Source organism: Hibiscus syriacus, unplaced genomic scaffold (genome assembly GCF_006381635.1).
Source record: "Hibiscus syriacus cultivar Baekdansim isolate YM2019G1 unplaced genomic scaffold, ASM638163v2 tig00110584_pilon, whole genome shotgun sequence".
In the NCBI taxonomy this organism is placed as follows: Eukaryota; Viridiplantae; Streptophyta; class Magnoliopsida; order Malvales; family Malvaceae; genus Hibiscus; species Hibiscus syriacus.
Window position 1 is genome coordinate 997,922 of NW_024062792.1, and position 18,836 is coordinate 1,016,757.

Sequence of the window (18,836 nt, forward strand, 5' to 3'; positions counted from 1 at the left end):
TATGCATGTTCTTGATAAATCTAAAGTTTTTTAGAAAAATGATCGATGTCTTAAGATAAAGGATCAATCCCAAAGTTTATGTTTTGCAAAGAATCTATCCTTTTTAAGAAAGGATTGATCCCTTAGTAGTTTTGCTCGATCGAAAAAAAGTAAAATTGCATTCGTTAAAGGTCTGAAGTGCTCTTAAATTCTAATTTGACCCCTAAATGATTATGTTCAGTCCCTAATCTTGTATGATCGATTGAGTGATTGTCTGATGTTCGGTTGGTATGAAATTTTGCGTGCTACTTCCTTATGAAAATGTTTAACATGTGGTAACCTTAATTAGGTGATTTGAGTTGTTGATTTATTATATGATATGACATGACCAAAATACCCCTAAATGTTTAAATGTAATGTTTGCATGTTTAATTGAGATTCAATTGCATGTTAGTTACATTGAACATTGAGAGTGAAGAATAATAAGAGATTTTAATTTGTTTGCTTCCACGAAATGTGTGTAATGTGGATGTTGATCCGTCCAACACGATTGAAACCTAATGTATGCTCAGGTATCCAGCTTGGACACTTGGACCTGGTATAGGGTGTTACAAACTCAAAATATTTTAACTAGATTCGATCGAGTATTCATCCCAAATTAAAATATATAAAAAAAAGATATTTTCTTATATGTAGTTGGGTTTATCAAAACCTACAATGTTATTTTGATCATATTTTCACGCCTTTGGAGATCCTAACTCCAAAACGTGCGGTCTTAGACACCTCTTGAGGCTATTTACTCAATTATGCATCTAAGTAAGCCTGAAAACACTAAGTAAGAACACTTACTAGAATACGGAAGTAAAAACACTAGAGAGAAGAGAAAGCTATTAAAGAACAAGAAGAAAGAGATTTGGGTGAATGCTCTTGATTACTGAAAAGTTAAGTGAGTACAAATGAGGTAGGGAGGCCTTTATTTATAGTTGAATCCCCTTACAATTTATGGCTAAGATTAAACTAGATTAATGACTAAGATGAGTCCTATTAATTACAAACTCCATATATAAGGAAAGCTTATCAAATTACAATCAAATCAAATCAATTAGTCCCCTTCTTTCCTTGAATTTAATATCTTCATCGATATGGAAAGATTCCCACATAATCCTCCTTGATATGATATTTCCTACCTTTTTCTCAAGGCCAATGTGGACACAAACTGCCAAGGTATCATTTCCCATATTTGCACGATCAATGTTATCGGGCTCAGGCCACTTAGAACTTTCCCTGTTTTGGGCCAAATTTGGTGGATTGGTCATGCACAACATGCCCTTTAGAACCTCTGTTGCATACACTAGAGGACATGTTTCAAGCTTGATCTCATGGGGCATGACATTCTCCCCCACTAAACCTAGCACGCCATCGTCGTTGTATTAGACTGTGCTCGGACTTGGCCCCTTTGGATCCCACTCGGTGCCTTGGTTTGTTGTGGTTTAAATATGTGAATCCCTGGCCTCATCTTTTACCTCCATGTAACTCCATACTCTCTCGTCCCCATGTGCACATCTCATTTGTAGGAACTCTTTCCTACTCATCTAAACTTGCCTTGGCATGGACCCCCTTGATCATTTGGCATAAGCTTGGATGACCCCTCGGTTGAACTCCCAGATTCATCAGCATCCTTGACGTGCCATCTTGAACTCTGAAAGGTCTCGCATGCCCCTTCTAACCTTTGGTCCCTTCAACTTGATGACTAGGTATCTCCTGACCTACACTCATCGAAGATGGCAAATTAGACTTAACCACACAAGATCCGTGTTCGAGATGTACCTCTTTTCCATCAGTTGTATTCACCCAAAAATACATCAACCCTCTTTTCTCCCCAAATTCTAGTTTCTTTGGCATCGATGTTTCCTCCATAAAGCTCGGTGCCTCTTTCATCGATATTTTCTTCTCGAAGTTTGGTGCCCCTTATTGCATCGACCCTTCTTCCTTAAAGTCTAGTATCTCTACCAACTCATCCATTGGTGGTGTCTCCATGTCCCTTGAAATCTAGGGTCCCTTGGTTCCTTCCTCGGTTTTTTCCCCAACAGTTACCTCTAAAGTGATGTTTTTCTCCTTCGAAAGATCTTTACCAAATTGAATGGCTAACAATGCCTTGGCCCCCTTTCCTTTATCTTGGTATGTTAGCACAATGCACGTCCAATGTAGACCAGTGACGTACAGGATGTCTTGATTGGGCGTGATGAAAGCTTGAATTTGCTCAATGAAGCTTAACCCAACAACAAAATCAAAGCCATCCAGCAAAACTACCTTAAAATCTTTCTTCTTCCTCCACTCACCAATTCGTAACTCCACCATCCTCGCTACTCCATAAATGAGCACTTCCTTGGAATTAACCGTCTTTATGTAGCCATTCGACTTCTCCACTCGGAGACCAAGCTCATCTGCAGCTCTCTTTGATATGAACAGATCGGGTTCCCTGGGTCTATTAGAGCACTTTTCTATTTTCCTATAACATTGATGTCGATGTACATCAACCATTTCTATCTTTAGATCCGTTCACCTTGACAGAGCCCATGACCATCGTGCCAAGCCTCATGCCTCCTCATCTTTGGACTCTTCCTCTCCCTTAGACACCTTGGCTCGATCATCATGCCCTTAAGACTTCTGTGACCCCTCCTCTTGGGGGCACTTTGGTTACTCAACTTCTACCTTCGGTTTGTTGGCCCTGATGCTCACAATTGTGTCAAGCCTAGCTACCTCACCATCTAGCTCATATTCTTGACTCAATATGGAAGCCACCTTGTCCTTCATCGGGTAATCCCTCATCATGTGATTCTCGTTACAAAGGAAATAACTAAGATACTTTTTTGGTCTCGACTCACGGAATAGGTTGGCCTTTCCCTTTTTTGGTTTCTCCTTACCACTTTGACACTCCTCGGACTCATCCTTGGATGATTTCTCTCAATCTCCTCCATCGTAGCCCTTGTGTTTTGGCTTTATTATCTCATACTATGACAAGGATTCAGTCGTAGCTATGGCCTTCGACAAATCTATGACTTTGTTCTTCATCACCTCTACACCGACCCAAGGTTGTAATAGAAAGTACAAAGATTTGAATACTCAATCAACAGGATTGATGTTGAGTTGTTTTGAATAAGAGAATTGAAAAGAAGTTATGGATTTGCTTATTTCTTCTTTTCCGGTTCGCTCTGCGCTAAAATAACAAACCGGTACTTGCTTCTTGAAAAGGAAAGATTGTAATTTGGGGTGAATTTTCTCGGATTCTTTTTCACCTATTTATATTCTCAATTATCAGCCAGTGAAGTCAAACTACCTATCCGCCCAAAGCTTAACTGTTATTATTTGGAGGGAATATTTGGATATTTCACCTATTGTTTTTGGATTTAGATATTAAAAATTATTATTTATGGTAGATTTAGGATTGGTAGTATGCATTACTTGTATGAATCTGGATATCTAAATTTGACTCTTAAATATAGAATAGAGGATATATTTATTTTTGTTGTTAATGCTCAATTGTAATTCAATTCTAAATGTCTTTTAATTTTATTTTAAGATCTTTAAATTGTATTTTAAAAATAAAGATTTTACCGTAACTATTTTAGGTTATAAAATAGTGGAAAATTTCCATTCATTTGGTGAAATCCCTAAGCAAATGTTTGCTTTATAAACACTTTCTTTGGTTTTCATAAACATGTTTATAAGTGTTGTTTTGAGATGAGAGAAAAGTGGTACCGTCGCTAGTTTACTCCATGTATCGGGTGTACAAAATTTGAAAAGTCGTCCTAACCGTAGGGAACCATTCACATCGGCAGAGCTCTGTTGGGCCAAAAGGGGCCCCGACCCCTGTTAAAAAATTTATACATTTTATATAATTTTGATTTAATAGTATTTTAGTATATGTAAAAATAAATATTTAAATTAAAAAATATAATAATTTATTAAATATTTAATCAAATAGAGTTCGAACTAAAGAATGATAACCTCGTTTCTCAATATATGTTGTTCTAATAACAGTTTCAGTTATTGTAAGTTTAAATATTAGACAAATTAGGTGTTATCTTGTGAATTTTGAGTTTTTTTATATATAAATCTGGGGTGAATACAAGTTACTATATGTACAAAAACTCTCAATCATTTTACAATGAATGCTTATACTCTTACATATGCAGTGCTCATGTTACACCCTAGGTTCAAAAGTCAAATTGAATAGTTTCAAAACTATTGAAACGTATTTAATAATTTCAAGAAGTTCGAGGACTTAGAGCATAATTTTCCCTTAGTCTATTTTAAGACCTTAATCTTCCTTCTTTTCCCTCCTTTTCATGTTTCTGATTAACCTAATCCCTTGTTTTCTTTTTCTTTTCTCTCTCAAACAACTTGTGTTTTTCTTCTGATTGGTCCCTGCTCCGACCAACGCGACTCTCACCGCCAGTGTCACAATGTCTGTCTCACTGTCACCGTTCGCCAGGTAACCTCGTTTAGTCATTTATTGTTATTCTTAGCGTTAGTGAGGGAGTTTAGGTTTAAGTTTTCAAGAAAACACAATTTCATGTTGCTTCTTCGTAGACCAACCTCGGTAAGTGGTTTCTCGTCTCTTATTTTATTTATCTGGAATTTTCATGCTGTCGTGCGCGTGTGGGAATGTTCTGGCAGTTGAGACTGACTAAACCAGTCACTCTTTGGACCGAACTGGTTGGGTCGATCATCGACCAGTTTACCTGACATGTTTACCCGACCTGTTAACCCTTTGACCCAACCCATTGATCGTTTACCGTTGACTTTTTTGAAACCACATACCGCTATTTTTTCGACATCATGAATCCGTTTTTATAGTCCGTTCAGCCAAATTCTAACTTGAAAGCCTGTTTATCATGTTTTTGATTATCTGAGATATATTTTATTCCTGAATATTACGACATCATTCATTATCTTTATACCAATGCATTTTGATTCTGCATGGGAATTCGTTCCCCGTCCTGACATTGTATGGGACTCCGTTCCCCGTCCTAACTCTGTAAGTGGCTTCGTTCCCCATTCTGATTCTATAAGGGACCCTGGTCCCCATTTTGATTCTGCATGGGACTTCGTTCCCTTTCTTGATTTTGTATGGGACCTCATCCCCATCCTATTTTTGTATGGGGTTTAATCCTCATTCTTATGATGCATTCCTGAACATTTATCTCTGAATTACTATTACATATTGGTTGTATCAAATTATTTTTTATTGTAATGCTTATATCACTTTAGAGAACACACTAGGCCTCTTATCTCACTTCTTAGTTTCTATCTTTTTAGATTACTCAGACCCTTAGATTTATGCCCGGTACTTGGAGGATTGTTATTTGTCTTTCTCTTTCAGACATAGTATGGATATTTTCTTTTCAAACTTGATGATATTTATTTTCTTTGATGTTAACCACTTTTATTTTTACGGGATTTGGATTAATAAAGTATTTTATTGGATTTTGATTTGGAACTTATGGTAAGATGAACTTCGAGATTTTTACCATTTTCTGTCCATGCATGTCAAATATGAATTTTCTAATTCTTCCAATTCATCTTTGTTGTAATATCTGAGATTCGGTCATAACATCTAGACCGGGTTAAGGGGGTTATATTTAGTGGTATTAGAGGCTAGGTTTAACCCTCGGACTGTGCTACCCGTTGAATTTTATATTGTTATGTAAAACAATTATTTTATGCATCAAAAGTTTCAAGGTTTGGAAAATGATTTCTAAAATGTGTTTTGATTGTAAATATTTGCTATTGATTTTAAATTATTTGTTTTCAAACATAAATATTTTGATTTGAGATTCTAGTATCGGATCTGACTTTAGTTATGTGCATTCTCTTTTTATTTCAGACACATTAGTTAGTATGTCGCCCAGTAGGAGAACACATTATCTTGTATCGTTGCGTAAGGTTGGTAGCGCTCGGGGCCATAGAGGTTGATATCCTTTCTGATAGAGATCCTCCAGTTCCTGAGGTTGGGTAGTTTGATGGACGTACTTGTTCGCTCGGTATGAGTACTAAATATGAGTGTGGATATATGTACAAGTATACACAATCGAACAAGTAATACAGTGATAAGTGAGTATCGTCTCCACAGGGATTGGAGGAAATCAAATAAGTTCTATCAAAGCGCTTTACTTTGTCACCTAAGTAAAGTTAGTGATGGTATGTACAAATGATAATGTTGCGGTAAAATAATATGGATGTCATGGAATGGAATGGTGGTAGTCTGGTAGCAAATGGATATGTCGTGGCAAAGTGGATGGAAATGTCGTGGCAAATTGAATTGTGTTGAGTGCAAACAAAGAGAAATGTCAAGGCAAAATGAAATGTAAATATAAGATTTAATTGATATGACTTTGCCTTTCTCACACGACAAACTACTATGGGAATAAGTGATAGGAGTCACTAAGGAAAATCTAAGTCCACTTCTCATAATGGTCTTACTTCTATGCCTTGTCTGCCTGACAGAGTCTACTAAGGTGCCCTATGTTATCTCTAGTAAGGGACTCGACAGATTGAAGATGCCCTGGCAAAACCGGTTGGCGTAAACCCCTGCAGTGATCCTATTGGTCCAGATAACAGGATATGTCTCAACAATACCTTTTTGCGGTAGCATTAACATCTAACCTATCGTTCATGCACAACTCCTTTTAGTCGAATGAAATCCTAGCCTTATCTCTAAGGTGGATTAGGCATAGTTACTATCTAGAACCCTTTGCTTATGTGGTTCCTCCCTAATTTCTCTCGAACACTAAGGATGTGCTACCTAGATATTCTCTCGAACCCTAAGTAATCTCCTAAGGAATGGCTACTCTCGTAGCTCCTACAACCTTAAGACACTAAGCTTCATAAACAAAACAGATTATATCATAGAAAAATAACCATTCATTGAAATAAAACATCCAAAATGAACTCCCACCAAATAGAATTAGTTCATGGTGGGGTTCGAAATAAGCAAGCACAAAGCAAATTTATCCGTTCCTTACAACCCAAATGATAAAATATTAAAGCAAAGAACAAAGGGAATGAGGAAAAGCCTTCGACGTGCACTGTCGGAGCTTCCCTCGGCCACCACGAACTGCCCCAGCGAACTAGCTCCTCTCGGATGCCTAGAACGCCACTCCCTCAAGCTTGTCACGGAGAAATGCCACGGAAAATAGAATTGATGGAGAAATAAGAGACCTTTTCCCTCTGAATTTTAAGCTCAAAATGGTGTGGAACTAAAGTCTTCTTCATTGTGGCTTCATCCTCTATTTATAGGGGAAGATTAACCCTAGGACTTGGTGTTAAAATTTCTAGGATACCCCAAACCATGCTTAAATCACATAAGGATTAGGAAGAGTTGGCATTGATCCAACCTGGGTTGTTGGTTGAGTACCCAGCATAATCCTATTGCAAAAGCTCAAGGACAGATAAGATTTACAGTAGGGCGACGCGATCAGCAGGATCGACTGTAGCAGCGCTGATCCCTCCAGGCGGATCCTCGAGGCGGATTTCTTGTCCCCGGTCAGAGATCACGTGAAAACAGGGACAACTGGCTTCAAGATATAAACTTCCAACTTGTTCGCTCTCGAAATGCCATTCCAACTCGGAATTTTCATTCTGCTTAGCAGTCCCCTTATGTCACGGCATTTCCTTTTCTCTTTTCCTTGCTTTTAATTCCTACACATCACCGAACAAACACCTTCCCCATAAAGCAGCACCGATTTCAATATAAAATGCCACGACAAACAGAATTCCACCACATGCAACTATATGCTCCTAAATGCATCTACATGGTCCTAAATAGGCTCTTATATATTCAATAACTTAAGTGAAAAGGTCCCAAAATGTGACCTTTTTATGGAATCATCAGTACTCAAGCATCTGATTCTTCTGAGCCGACTGGATGTACTCGAGTGTCTGATTCTCCTTATCCGAATGAGCATACTGAGCATACACCTACCATTGGAGAAATATACGTGGATGTTTTTGAGAATGCTATTGTGGGTCGAGAAGTATTATGTTTACTTCAGAGATCTATTGGGGTTCAACTAGAGGATACTGCCATTATTGCCTCATCGACGGTGTTATGTAATGGCAGAATATTTTAAAGGCTCACTCGAGCATCTCCGTCTATCAGGGAATATTGGATTGAGAAGGTTGAGTGTCTGTTAGATGAGATGGATTATTCAATTGATCGGAGACTTCAAGATGTTGTCTCGCTACTGAATGTTGATGCTCTAAATTGGTGGAATTTAGTGAAAATGACTACTACAAGGGATCAGTTGACCTATAAGTTTTTTTCATGTACCTTTTAGAGCTGGTTTGTGGGTAGTCGTTATCTGAAAGAGCGGAAACAAGAGTTTATGGATTTTGAACATGTTTATATGATGGTTCAGGATTATGAGATGAAGTTTCTACGCCTCAGTAAGTATGCTACCAAACTCATCATTACTGAACAAGGCGAGTGTTTATTATTTTAGAGAGGTTTGCAATGGGGATTTATAGTCAAATTGTTACACTTCATGTAAGAGAATTTATTCAGATCGTGGATCGAGCTAAGCCTACTGAGGATATAGAAGACCTCAGTAGAGAGCATTACAGTTAGAAAAGAAAGCAATCTGGTTTTGAGGGTCCTTTTGGTTCTTCTTTAAGTCTTGGAAAACCCCCAAAAATAATTTAACGAGGTTTTACTCTAGGTCCATGCATGTTGCTTCGTTTGGTTGATCTGAGAGTAGAGATGTTGCTTCTGCACAACGAGTTGTGCCTACTTATATCTTCTGTAGTAGAGCCCATGATGGGGATTTTCGTAAGAAGTTGGGGACATTTTTCTGGTGTGGTTCCACTGAGTATTTTCTGAGAGATTGCTTATAGCCTGCTCATAATTATCAAACTCTTGCACGTTCTCAAGGTTCATTTCAAACTTTGAGGGGTAGTGGTCAGAGTCGACCTGCCTCATCTTGTCATGCATCAAGTTCAGGTAGAGGGTGATCTACCTCAGTTAGAGGTTCTACGAGATCTAAGTCTAGACAACCTACTCTTGTCTATGCTACGAGACGTTGCGAGGATTGTGATGAGCCATATGTTATTGCATGTACTTTTACTATTCATTCTGTTCATTAATTTTCTTTACTTGATGGCGGGTCTACCCATTCCTATGTTGCGAGTTCTATTGCCCATAACCTTGAAATTCCTGTTGAGTCGACTACCAGTTATGTTATTGTTCAATCTCATATCGATCAATTTGTATCGGTTGACAAAATTTATCGTAATTGTCCTCTTGAGCTCAGTGGAGAGACTTTTCTGGAAAACCTTATAGAACTTTCTCTTGATGAGTTCGATTTTATTTTGGGCATTGATTGGTTGAAAGAACATCGGGTTAATTTGAATTATGAACGTAAGAGAGCGACTTTGAAAAATTTGAATGGAATGAAGGTTATCCTGATTGGTAAGCATCGAGGTTATCTGTCTAATGTCATTTCAGCCTTGGTAGTCGAGAGGATGATCTGAAAGGTTGTCGTAGCGTACTTGCATATATTCTGGATTCGAATAAGTCCACTGTTGGAGTTGAGCAGATCCATACTGTGATAAACTTTTTGGAGGTATTTCCAGAAGAGTTATCAGGTGTTCCATCATATAGGGAGGTTGAGTTTGGAAATGAACTATATCCAGGTACTGCACCAATGTCCATGGATCCTTATTGCATGGCACCTAAGGAGTTGAGAGAGTTGAAGGTTTATTTACATGAGTTATTGGATCAAGGTTTTATTCAGCCAAGTAATTCTCTATGGGGAGCTCATGTGCTCTTTGTTAAGAAAAAAGATCGATTGTTGTGTTTATGTATCAATTATCGGAAGTTGAATAAAGTTATTGTTAAGAAAAAATACCCATTATCTTACATCGATGATTTGTTTGATCAATTTCGTGGGGCTTCCATTTTCTCTAAGATTGATCTTCATTCTGGTTATTATCAGCGTCTCATTAGTTGAAATTACATGAATGTAATTACCCCAAACACGATCTCAAGTTACTTGTAGTGGTTTTTACGTTAAAAATTTAGAGACACTATCTTTACGGGGAGAAGTGTTATATCTTTACTGACCATAAAAGCCTAAAATATTTGTTGACCCAGAAGGAACTGAACTTGAGAGAATGTCACTGGTTAGAGTTTCTGAACGACTATGATTTCGAGATTGAGTATCATCCTGTAAAGGCTAATGTAGTTGTCGATGCTTTGAGATGGAGAGCGACTACCGATTTGATGGTGATGTTCACCAATTTGAGCTTGTATGATGATGGTACTTTGTTAGCAAAGCTTCAGGTTAAGCCTACTATGGCGAATGAGATTAAGTCCAAGCAGTCTCTTGATGCAACCTAATTCTTGTTTGCAAAACAAGCTGAATAGGGTTTTGATTCTGAGTATACCTTCGACTAGGATGGTGTATTATATTTTCGGGGATGTTATTTTGTTCCGAATGATCTTGAGTTACGGACTGCTATTTTACGGGACGCTCATGATAATCCTTATTCAATGCATCTTGGTGGTTTTACAATATACCAGAACATCCGAGAGAGGTATTACTGATCTTGTTTGAAAAGAGATGCCACTGAGTATGTCGCTAAGTGTTTGACCATCAGCAAGTGAAAGTTGAGCATCAGTTTCCTTCTAGTTTACTTCAACCCATTCAGATCCACAAGTGGAAATGGAAGCGAGTAACCATGGCTTTTGTTAGTGTATTACCGTTGAAGCGATCCAAGAAAGATTTTGTATGGGTTATTGTTGATCATCTCACAAAATCTGCCCATTTTATTTGGGTTCATACTAATTATTCTCTAGACAGATTAGCTTGGTTGTATGTTTTTGAGATTGTTCGTCTTTATGGAGTTCATTTGTCTATTATTTATTATCAAGATCCGAGGTTTACGTCACGATTTTGAAAGGCTCTTCATCAAGCCTTGGGTACCCGATTGAAATTCAGTACAACTTATCACCCACAGTCTGATGGTCAGTTTGAGTGTGCTATTCAGATTCTGGAGGATATGTTGAGGGGTGTATTATTGATTTCTGGGGCAGTTGGGAGGATCACTTGCTTTTGGCTGAGTTTGTCTACAACAATAGTTATAAGACCAATATTCAGATGGCACCATATGAGGCATTGTATGGTCGTAGGTGTCGTACCCCAGTATATTGGATTGAGTTGTCCAACATGAGGGTTGTAGGACCCGATCTTATTCAGGAGACTGAGAGTATAATTAGATTGATTCAAAATAGGCTTAAGGCTACTTTTGATAGGCAAAGGTCTTATGCTGATTTGAAAAGACGAGACATTGAATTCTATGTTGGTGACCATGTTTTTCTTGAAGTATCTTCGTGGAAAAAAGTTATCATGTTCGATCATAAAGGCAAATTGAGTCTGAGGTTTATTGGACCCTATCAGATTTTGTGTCAAGTTAGTCATGTTGCATATCAGCTTGAGTTATCACCTGAGCTTGAGCGTATTCATGATTTCTTTCATGTCTCTATGTTAAGACACTACCGTTCTGATCTGTCTCATATTATTTCTGTAGAGGATGTCGAGCTGAGACTTGATTTCAGTTATGAGGAGGAACCTATTCGGATTCTTACCTTCGAGGATTGAGTTTTGAGGAGTCAACGTATTCTGATGGTTAAGATTCTTTGGTATAGTAGTAGTCTTTCTAAGGCTACCTAGGAGACTCAGAAGTCCATGGAGGAGCAGTACCTTCATCCTTTTCCTCTAGGTTAAACTTTCGAGGCCAAAATTTTCTTTAGGGGAGGATTGTCACACCCTAGGTTTAGGGGTCAAATTGAATAGTTTTAAAACTAGTGAAACATATTTAATAATTTTTAGAAGTTCAAGGACTTAGAGCATAATTTTCCCTTAGTCTATTTTAAAATCATATTCTTTATTTCTTTTTCCTGTTTTTGATTAACCTAGCCCCCTTGTTTTCTTTTTCTTCTCTCCCAAACAACTTGTGTTTTCCTTCTGATTGGTCCCTACTCCTACAATCGTGACTCTCACCGCCGGTGTCATTGTGTCAATCTTGTTGTCGTCATTTACCCGGTACTCTCTTTTAGTCATCCTTTGTTGTTGGAGTTTAGGTTTTGGTTTTCAATAACATCCAATTCCATCATGCTTCTTCACAAACCGACCTCGGTAAGTGGTTCCTCATGTCTTATTTTTTTAATGAATTTTTTGTGCAAAAATTATCTTCGAACGGCTTCTCACGCGCCCCTAAATGTCATCGTACGAGTGTGGGATTATTCTGGAAGTTGAGAACGGAAAAATTGGTTACCCCTTGGACCAATCCAGCTGGGCCGGTCACTGACCTATTGACCCGACTCGTTTACCCAACCATTAAATGTTGACTTTGACTTTAACAGTTAACTTTTCTAAAACCATCTATCCTTATGTTTTTTGACGTCTTGAGTCTATTTTTGCAGTCCGTTTGACCAAATTCTGACCTAAAAGCCATTCATAATCTTTATAATGGTGCATTCTGATTTTGTATGAGGCTTCGTTCCCCATTCTAATTCAGTAAGGGACCTCGTTCCCCATTCTAATTTTGTAAGGGATCTCATTCCCCATTCTCCTTCTGTTTGGGACTTCGTTCCTGCATGAGTCCTCGTCCCCTTCTTGTTTCTGTATAGGGTTTAATCCCCATTCTAATGTGCATTCCTGAATATTTTCTCTAAATTATTGTTATAGAGAACACATTGGGCTCCGTAGCTCACTTCTTAGTTTTCGTCTTTTTAGATTACTCAGACCCTTAGATTTAGGACCGGTACTTGGAGGATCGTTATTTGTCGTTCCCTTTCAGACATAGTATGGATATTTTCTTTTCAGACTTGATGATATTTATTTTCGTTGATGTTAAACACTTTTATTTTTACGGGATTTGGATTATTAAAGTATTTTATTGGTTTTTGATCTGGAACTTGTGATATATTTTGTGATTTGATGAACTTTAAATTTTTACCATTTTCTGTCGATTTTATTTTTCTTATATAGTTCAATATTTCGACCCCCATCAAAATATTTAATCGACCATTAGTCCATATACTATACAATTATTCAAATTTAAGACGCTTCAAAGAAAATCTATCTTGAAGGAAATTCGATGGGAAATACACATATCATATCATTAGTAAGATGATTACAAAGTAGTATATGTTCAAAATACTCTCAAACATTTGACAATAAACGCTCAATCATCCTGATGTAGTCGCTGGTGCTCGAACTCATGACCTCTAGGAACAACAACGATTTTTGTAACCACTGAGGTAAATTAGTTCGTGCATAACTATTATCAAATTATTTCGTTATAATTTGGTGTCTTTAAATAAACAAAAACGTTTTCTCAAGTTAAATGAAGAATTACTTTGAATTCTTCGTATTATATAAAACTTTCCTTAAGCCATAAAATACATTTTAAAATAACCAACGTTTGGTATGCTTCTTCTATGGTTCGTGGAATAGTAAATGTTTGAAAACATTCTTTAAATAGCATTCAATTCCTTTATAACGGAGGAAACTTGAAAGTATTGAATTGTTTAAAGGAAAGATGCATTGAGTAAGGAAACGTACGATAGAAAATAATCAATAATTTAAACTTTTTTTAATTCAAATTTTAAATATTTAATAACTATGTTTGCAATAGTATTTGCAAAATTGTTTAATTTTCTATTGATGAATTTAATAGAGGATGAAAACGCATGCTTTATAGCATGTGTTTAATGCGATAATTATATTTTCTTTTGATTATTATAAACATTATGGAAATTTTAAAGTTTCGTATTGAAAGCTTCATTATAGAGTTTTATTATCAAATTATAAACGTTTATAAACAGTGTATAGTAATTAATTTGACAGCCATTGTATTTTAAGTGCTTTTAAAATAAATGAATCGTCATAACAGTGAATGGTTCTTAAAGTTTAGAATCTTAAATGATAAACTAGTTTTGATAAATCCTAAAGTAAGGCTAAGGAAAAGTCTAATTCATATGAGTTACTTTTCGATTAAATATATGCTTTAATCATGTTTTTTTGTTATCCTTGCATGCATGAAAAGCTTGAAATGATCTTTAAAGGTTCGTGTTGATGATCTTATGGGGATTATAATTAATAGCAACTCAAAAAAGGTATTGTTGTTATCCTTAAGGTCCTGAGTTCACTTTGAGAAATTTGAATATAACTAAAGTGATAAAATATTGGTTATATTAATTGATATTTACTTTATGAAAAGTATTATTGTTAATAACATTGGTGATTATGTTGACATTTATCATGTTTAGTATTATTTTTTCATACTAGTAATTTCGCTTTCTTTGAGAAGTTCTAAGTAATTTTGAAGGTTCAAATTGATTAATTTGTACAAGAGTTGTTTTGATTCTCAAAATTAAATGTCCTTATTAAAGAGGTGTTTTGATTCTCAAAATCTCTTGAAACAAAGATGTGAGATATTAAAGATAATGATTTTATTATTATCAATAAATTATTTAAAGTAAAATTATTGTTAGTAAATTATTTCTCAAAGGTTAATTTAGTTAGAATTTTTATGGTTCTAGAATGAACAAAATCAAAATAAGATGGTAAAGATGTGATCAACTTGGTAGATTTCGAGATCATTCTAATTAAAGAGGTGATGATGCAAAAGTTGAAGTTGTAGGCATGGTGAGAATGAATAAGTCTGCTTGGGAATTATGATTCTACTTGTAAGATTAGATTATTAAGACTTGTTGCCTATTAATTCATATTTTGAATAAATACATGAAATAGAATAAATGACCCCTTAAGTTAGTCCTTAAATCTTAGTAAAATATTATGAAATGAGATAAACCACTAGTAAAGACTAAAGTAATGAAGATAACTAAGACTAAGACAATAGTGAGCCCAAAAATATGTATGCTTAATAAGATACTATTGTGAGAAAAATATCAAGCATAATTCTTTAACAGACTTTCATTAAAGAAATAGAAAATTCATAAATGACACATGAGAAAGCATTATGAACATGTATGTCCATGATTGGTTCTATGAAAGACATGATATTTAAGTGTGCCTAGTGTACCGTCTCTCTTTTATAGTAACCTACCTAGTGGATTATTCTTTAATGTGCTCTTTTTTATAAAAAAAAATACTGACGAGTTAAATTCTCTTTAAACTTAATAGAGAAGTTAACAGAGTAGAGATTAATTTGGTTGAGTGGAATACCAAATTTAGTCATAGTAAATAAAATATGTGATAGTCTCTTAGAGATTAATATGTTGAATAACATGAATGAGAAAGTGATAGATACTAGTGCTACTAATAGACGGTTTGTAGCCTTTGAGTATATTATTGTGTTGTGTGAGTACTATATATTGAACGCAAATTATGCGTAGGTATACACAATCGCACAAACAGTGATGAGTATCGTCTCCACCGGGATTGGAGGAAATTACATGTTAAGTTACAGAAAAATTACTAACTTATCTAAGTGTAACTAGAAGTATGCACAAATGACTATGTCAAGGCCAAATTGAATGGTAGTGTGAATGGGTAGCAATATGGAAATGTCACGGCAGGTTGAAATGTTTGCAGGGTAAACAAATGAAAATGTCAAGGTAGAATGAATTGACAACTTAGAAATAAGTAATATGACTTTATAATCCTCACACAAACAAGCTATTACGGGAATGATTAATGGGTCAGTAAGGAATTTTAAGGTTTGTATTTTCGAATGGTCTAAACTCCTGTGGTTCACTTGCTTGATAGAGTTCACTAAGAGTGTCCCTACGTTATCTCTAGTCATGGAACCTGACAAATTAGAATGCCACGATGAATCCTCTTGACCCAAGAAGCAACATCTAACCTATCAATTAAGCACAACTCCTATTAGTCGATGAAATCCTACCTTAGTTTCTCTTGAACACTAATATTGGATTAGGTTCTAGTTATTAGCTAAAACTCATTGTTCATGTCGATCTTCCCCTCTTTTCTCTCGAACACTAAGGATCATTAACTTAGTTTCTCTCGAACACTAAGTAATATACTTAAGAAATGGTCAATCTCATACCTCTTACAATCTTAAGTAATTAAAAACAATGAGCAAAACAAGTGATAAACATAAAAGTATCAACCATTTATCAAATAAAAACATTTAATCATCCATTATAAACCCCACCAAATAAGGTTTAGTTCATGGTGGGGTTCAAATCATCCATAAGAATAATTCATTCCATACAACCCGTCAAATAAAAAGAAAGATGAAGCAACAAAGGTGGAGGAAAGACTCCCGATGTGCAATCCCGTGAGGTCCTCAACCACTACAAACCATCTTAACGTCGCTTGTTCCTCTCAGACGTCAAGGTCTCCACTCTCTCAAGCTCGTCTAATGGAGGAATACCACAAAGAAAATTGAAAAGGGAAGAAGAATAAGTTTCTCCTCCGCCTTCCTTAGCTCAAAAATATAAAGAATTCAATTGTGGAAGAAGAAGGTCCTCTCTTTGTGGCATCATCGTCTATATATATTAAGGTAGTGTACTTAGGAATTTTGGTATAAAATTCCAATAGTACCCTAAGTCACACTTACCACATGTGAGGGATGGTACAATAGCTGTTGTGGGCTCCTCATGGGCATTGACAGCAAAGAACATGTGGTCAAATGACAACTGGATTTGTATAAAAATATCTTTAACTTTTTTGTCTTTTACTGCACTCAGAAATGCCATGGCATCTCCATTCTGTTTTGCCACATCAACTTCCTTTGCACATCACCTTTGCTCCTTGACCCTGCGCATCAACAACCAAAACAAGCATTTCCCATAAAATAGCACCATTCTTAAAATAAAATGCCAAGGCACATTAAATCCACCATATGCAACTATATGCTCTTAAATGCATATAAATGATCCTATATGAGGCTTTAGAAAATCAATAACTTAAGTAAAAAAACCTTAAATATAACTTTTTTACGGAGTTATCACACCCCCAAACTTATGATATTGCTTGTCCTTAAGCAATGGATAACAGTCAGCAAAATGAAAATGTCATGGAAAATTTTAGAATCAAGACAATCATATGGGATAAAATTTCAGCCCTCAAAAAAGTTGGCTTCAAAATGCTAGACACATCAAGAAATCAAGAAATGTTCCCTAGGGCAAGATCCTTTGTAAGTGTTTATGGGTGATTGTATCTAATCTATCCTTAACAAAGATAGAAAATTCCTAAGCAAGTTCCCTCATTTTTCCAAGGCATTTATTATCCAATTAAGCACAAAATTCACTCTCATTTACTTAATAATTTTTTTTAATATAAGTACTGCTACGAGGGGAGTCAGCCTATCACAACTATCATCCCACACTCTAGATGAATGGGAGCATACCTTTCATCCCCGAGCTAGTGAGGAAAAGTAATTCTGTGACTACTTTCATTCACTCGTATGCTTGTGGCTGCCATTTATTAAAATGCAGTATCCACGCAATGCCACAACAAAGAGGAGTGTCCCTCTACAATTATGTCAAAGTATTTATTCACAATTAAACATAATTCAAAATATAAATGAGTCAAATTAAGCCTTTAAGCAACCCTATAACATTTAAGCTTAGTATCAAATTTTTATGTCAAGGCATACTAGAGTTCTTTCATAAAAATTTCATAAGTTCCTTAAGCATAGAAGACATAAAATCGTGTTTCAATGATTCCCAACGCATCAAGTCCTAAAGTTGGTCATATCATTCTCAACAGTCATGTACATTCAATTCTTAGCCAAAAGAGTTCATCATCATCTGACATCATTAATTCATTCCAACAAATTGTCCTAACTTTTACTAATAGCATGGCATAACTGTTCTGCTAACTCTATAATGCTATGGCCTAATAAGAAAACTACCTCCTCCAAACTTGAGGGAAGCATTGTTCTCAATGCTTTAATAAAACTAAGTTAAAACTAAACTATATGTTATGCAATGCAATGTAAGGTACCTTGACTTCCTATGGTGGTAGTGTCGTTGTGGCCATGTTGCATCGTGGGTGCTTTCTCAATAGGGTAGGGCTTGATTCGAGGTCTGATATAGGTTCAACAGGGGGTGCTTAGGACCTCAGGAACTTTGGCAGTCAATGTCTCTGCACGCCCACCAGACCTCTTTAAGCGTCTAGTGGTCCTACGCTGCGTAGGTTTTCACGACATTTTCGTCTGGCTGGTATCTCATTGGTGGGCTCATCAGCAATGGGAGTCTCCTTAGATAGGGCGGGCTCAGTCTAGGTTTAGGGCTCTGACTCAGGCTTAGGTTATTGCTCGGGAACCATGTTGATTGGGTCAGCATCTTTTGGCTCGAGCGTAGTGTCATGCTGGGTGACATTTGGAAATGCCACGGCATCCTCAAATGCTGGCAAGATTTCATCAGGGAATTCTGGGAGATTTTGAGCCAGATGTGGGAGCATCTCCTGGTAGACTGATGCCACAACATCATGTCTTTGCTTGACATATACAAATAAGGTCTTGAGATTGTCGGTCAGAGCCTCCAAATGATTCCTTGTTCTTTTGTTGATTTCTCGAGTGCATCTAACCTTGTCGTGGTATATTGGGTTGCACCAAACTCTGCAGCTTCGTCATCCTTCTTTTTGGCTTTGTTTTCATTAAACCCCAACAATGTAGGGAGTTTTTCTCTAGTTATACCCTTCAAGTCGAGCAAGATCTTATCAAATTCCTCCTCCACAACCTTTTTCTTACGACAAAGAGTCGTGATGAGGTTAGGAAAGAGTAAGGCACTAGCCGACCTTTTCAAACAAGCATGTGTTTGCTCAACGATGATCTTGCCCACATCAATCGAA

At 36.4% G+C, this 18,836-nt stretch overlaps 1 protein-coding gene across 1 annotated transcript in view; it reads left to right on the forward strand.

Moving 5' to 3' along the window:
- The first annotated feature begins 1,460 nt into the window (after positions 1-1,460).
- Positions 1,461-18,836, forward strand: part of LOC120133633 (transcriptional corepressor LEUNIG-like) — a 33,295-nt gene continuing 15,919 nt past the window's right edge. Inside the window, exons 1-3 of the mRNA XM_039150183.1 lie at positions 1,461-1,467; positions 5,819-5,824; positions 8,979-8,983. The gene's annotated coding sequence lies outside the window, so the exon portion shown is untranslated. The remainder of the gene's footprint in view (positions 1,468-5,818; positions 5,825-8,978; positions 8,984-18,836) is intronic.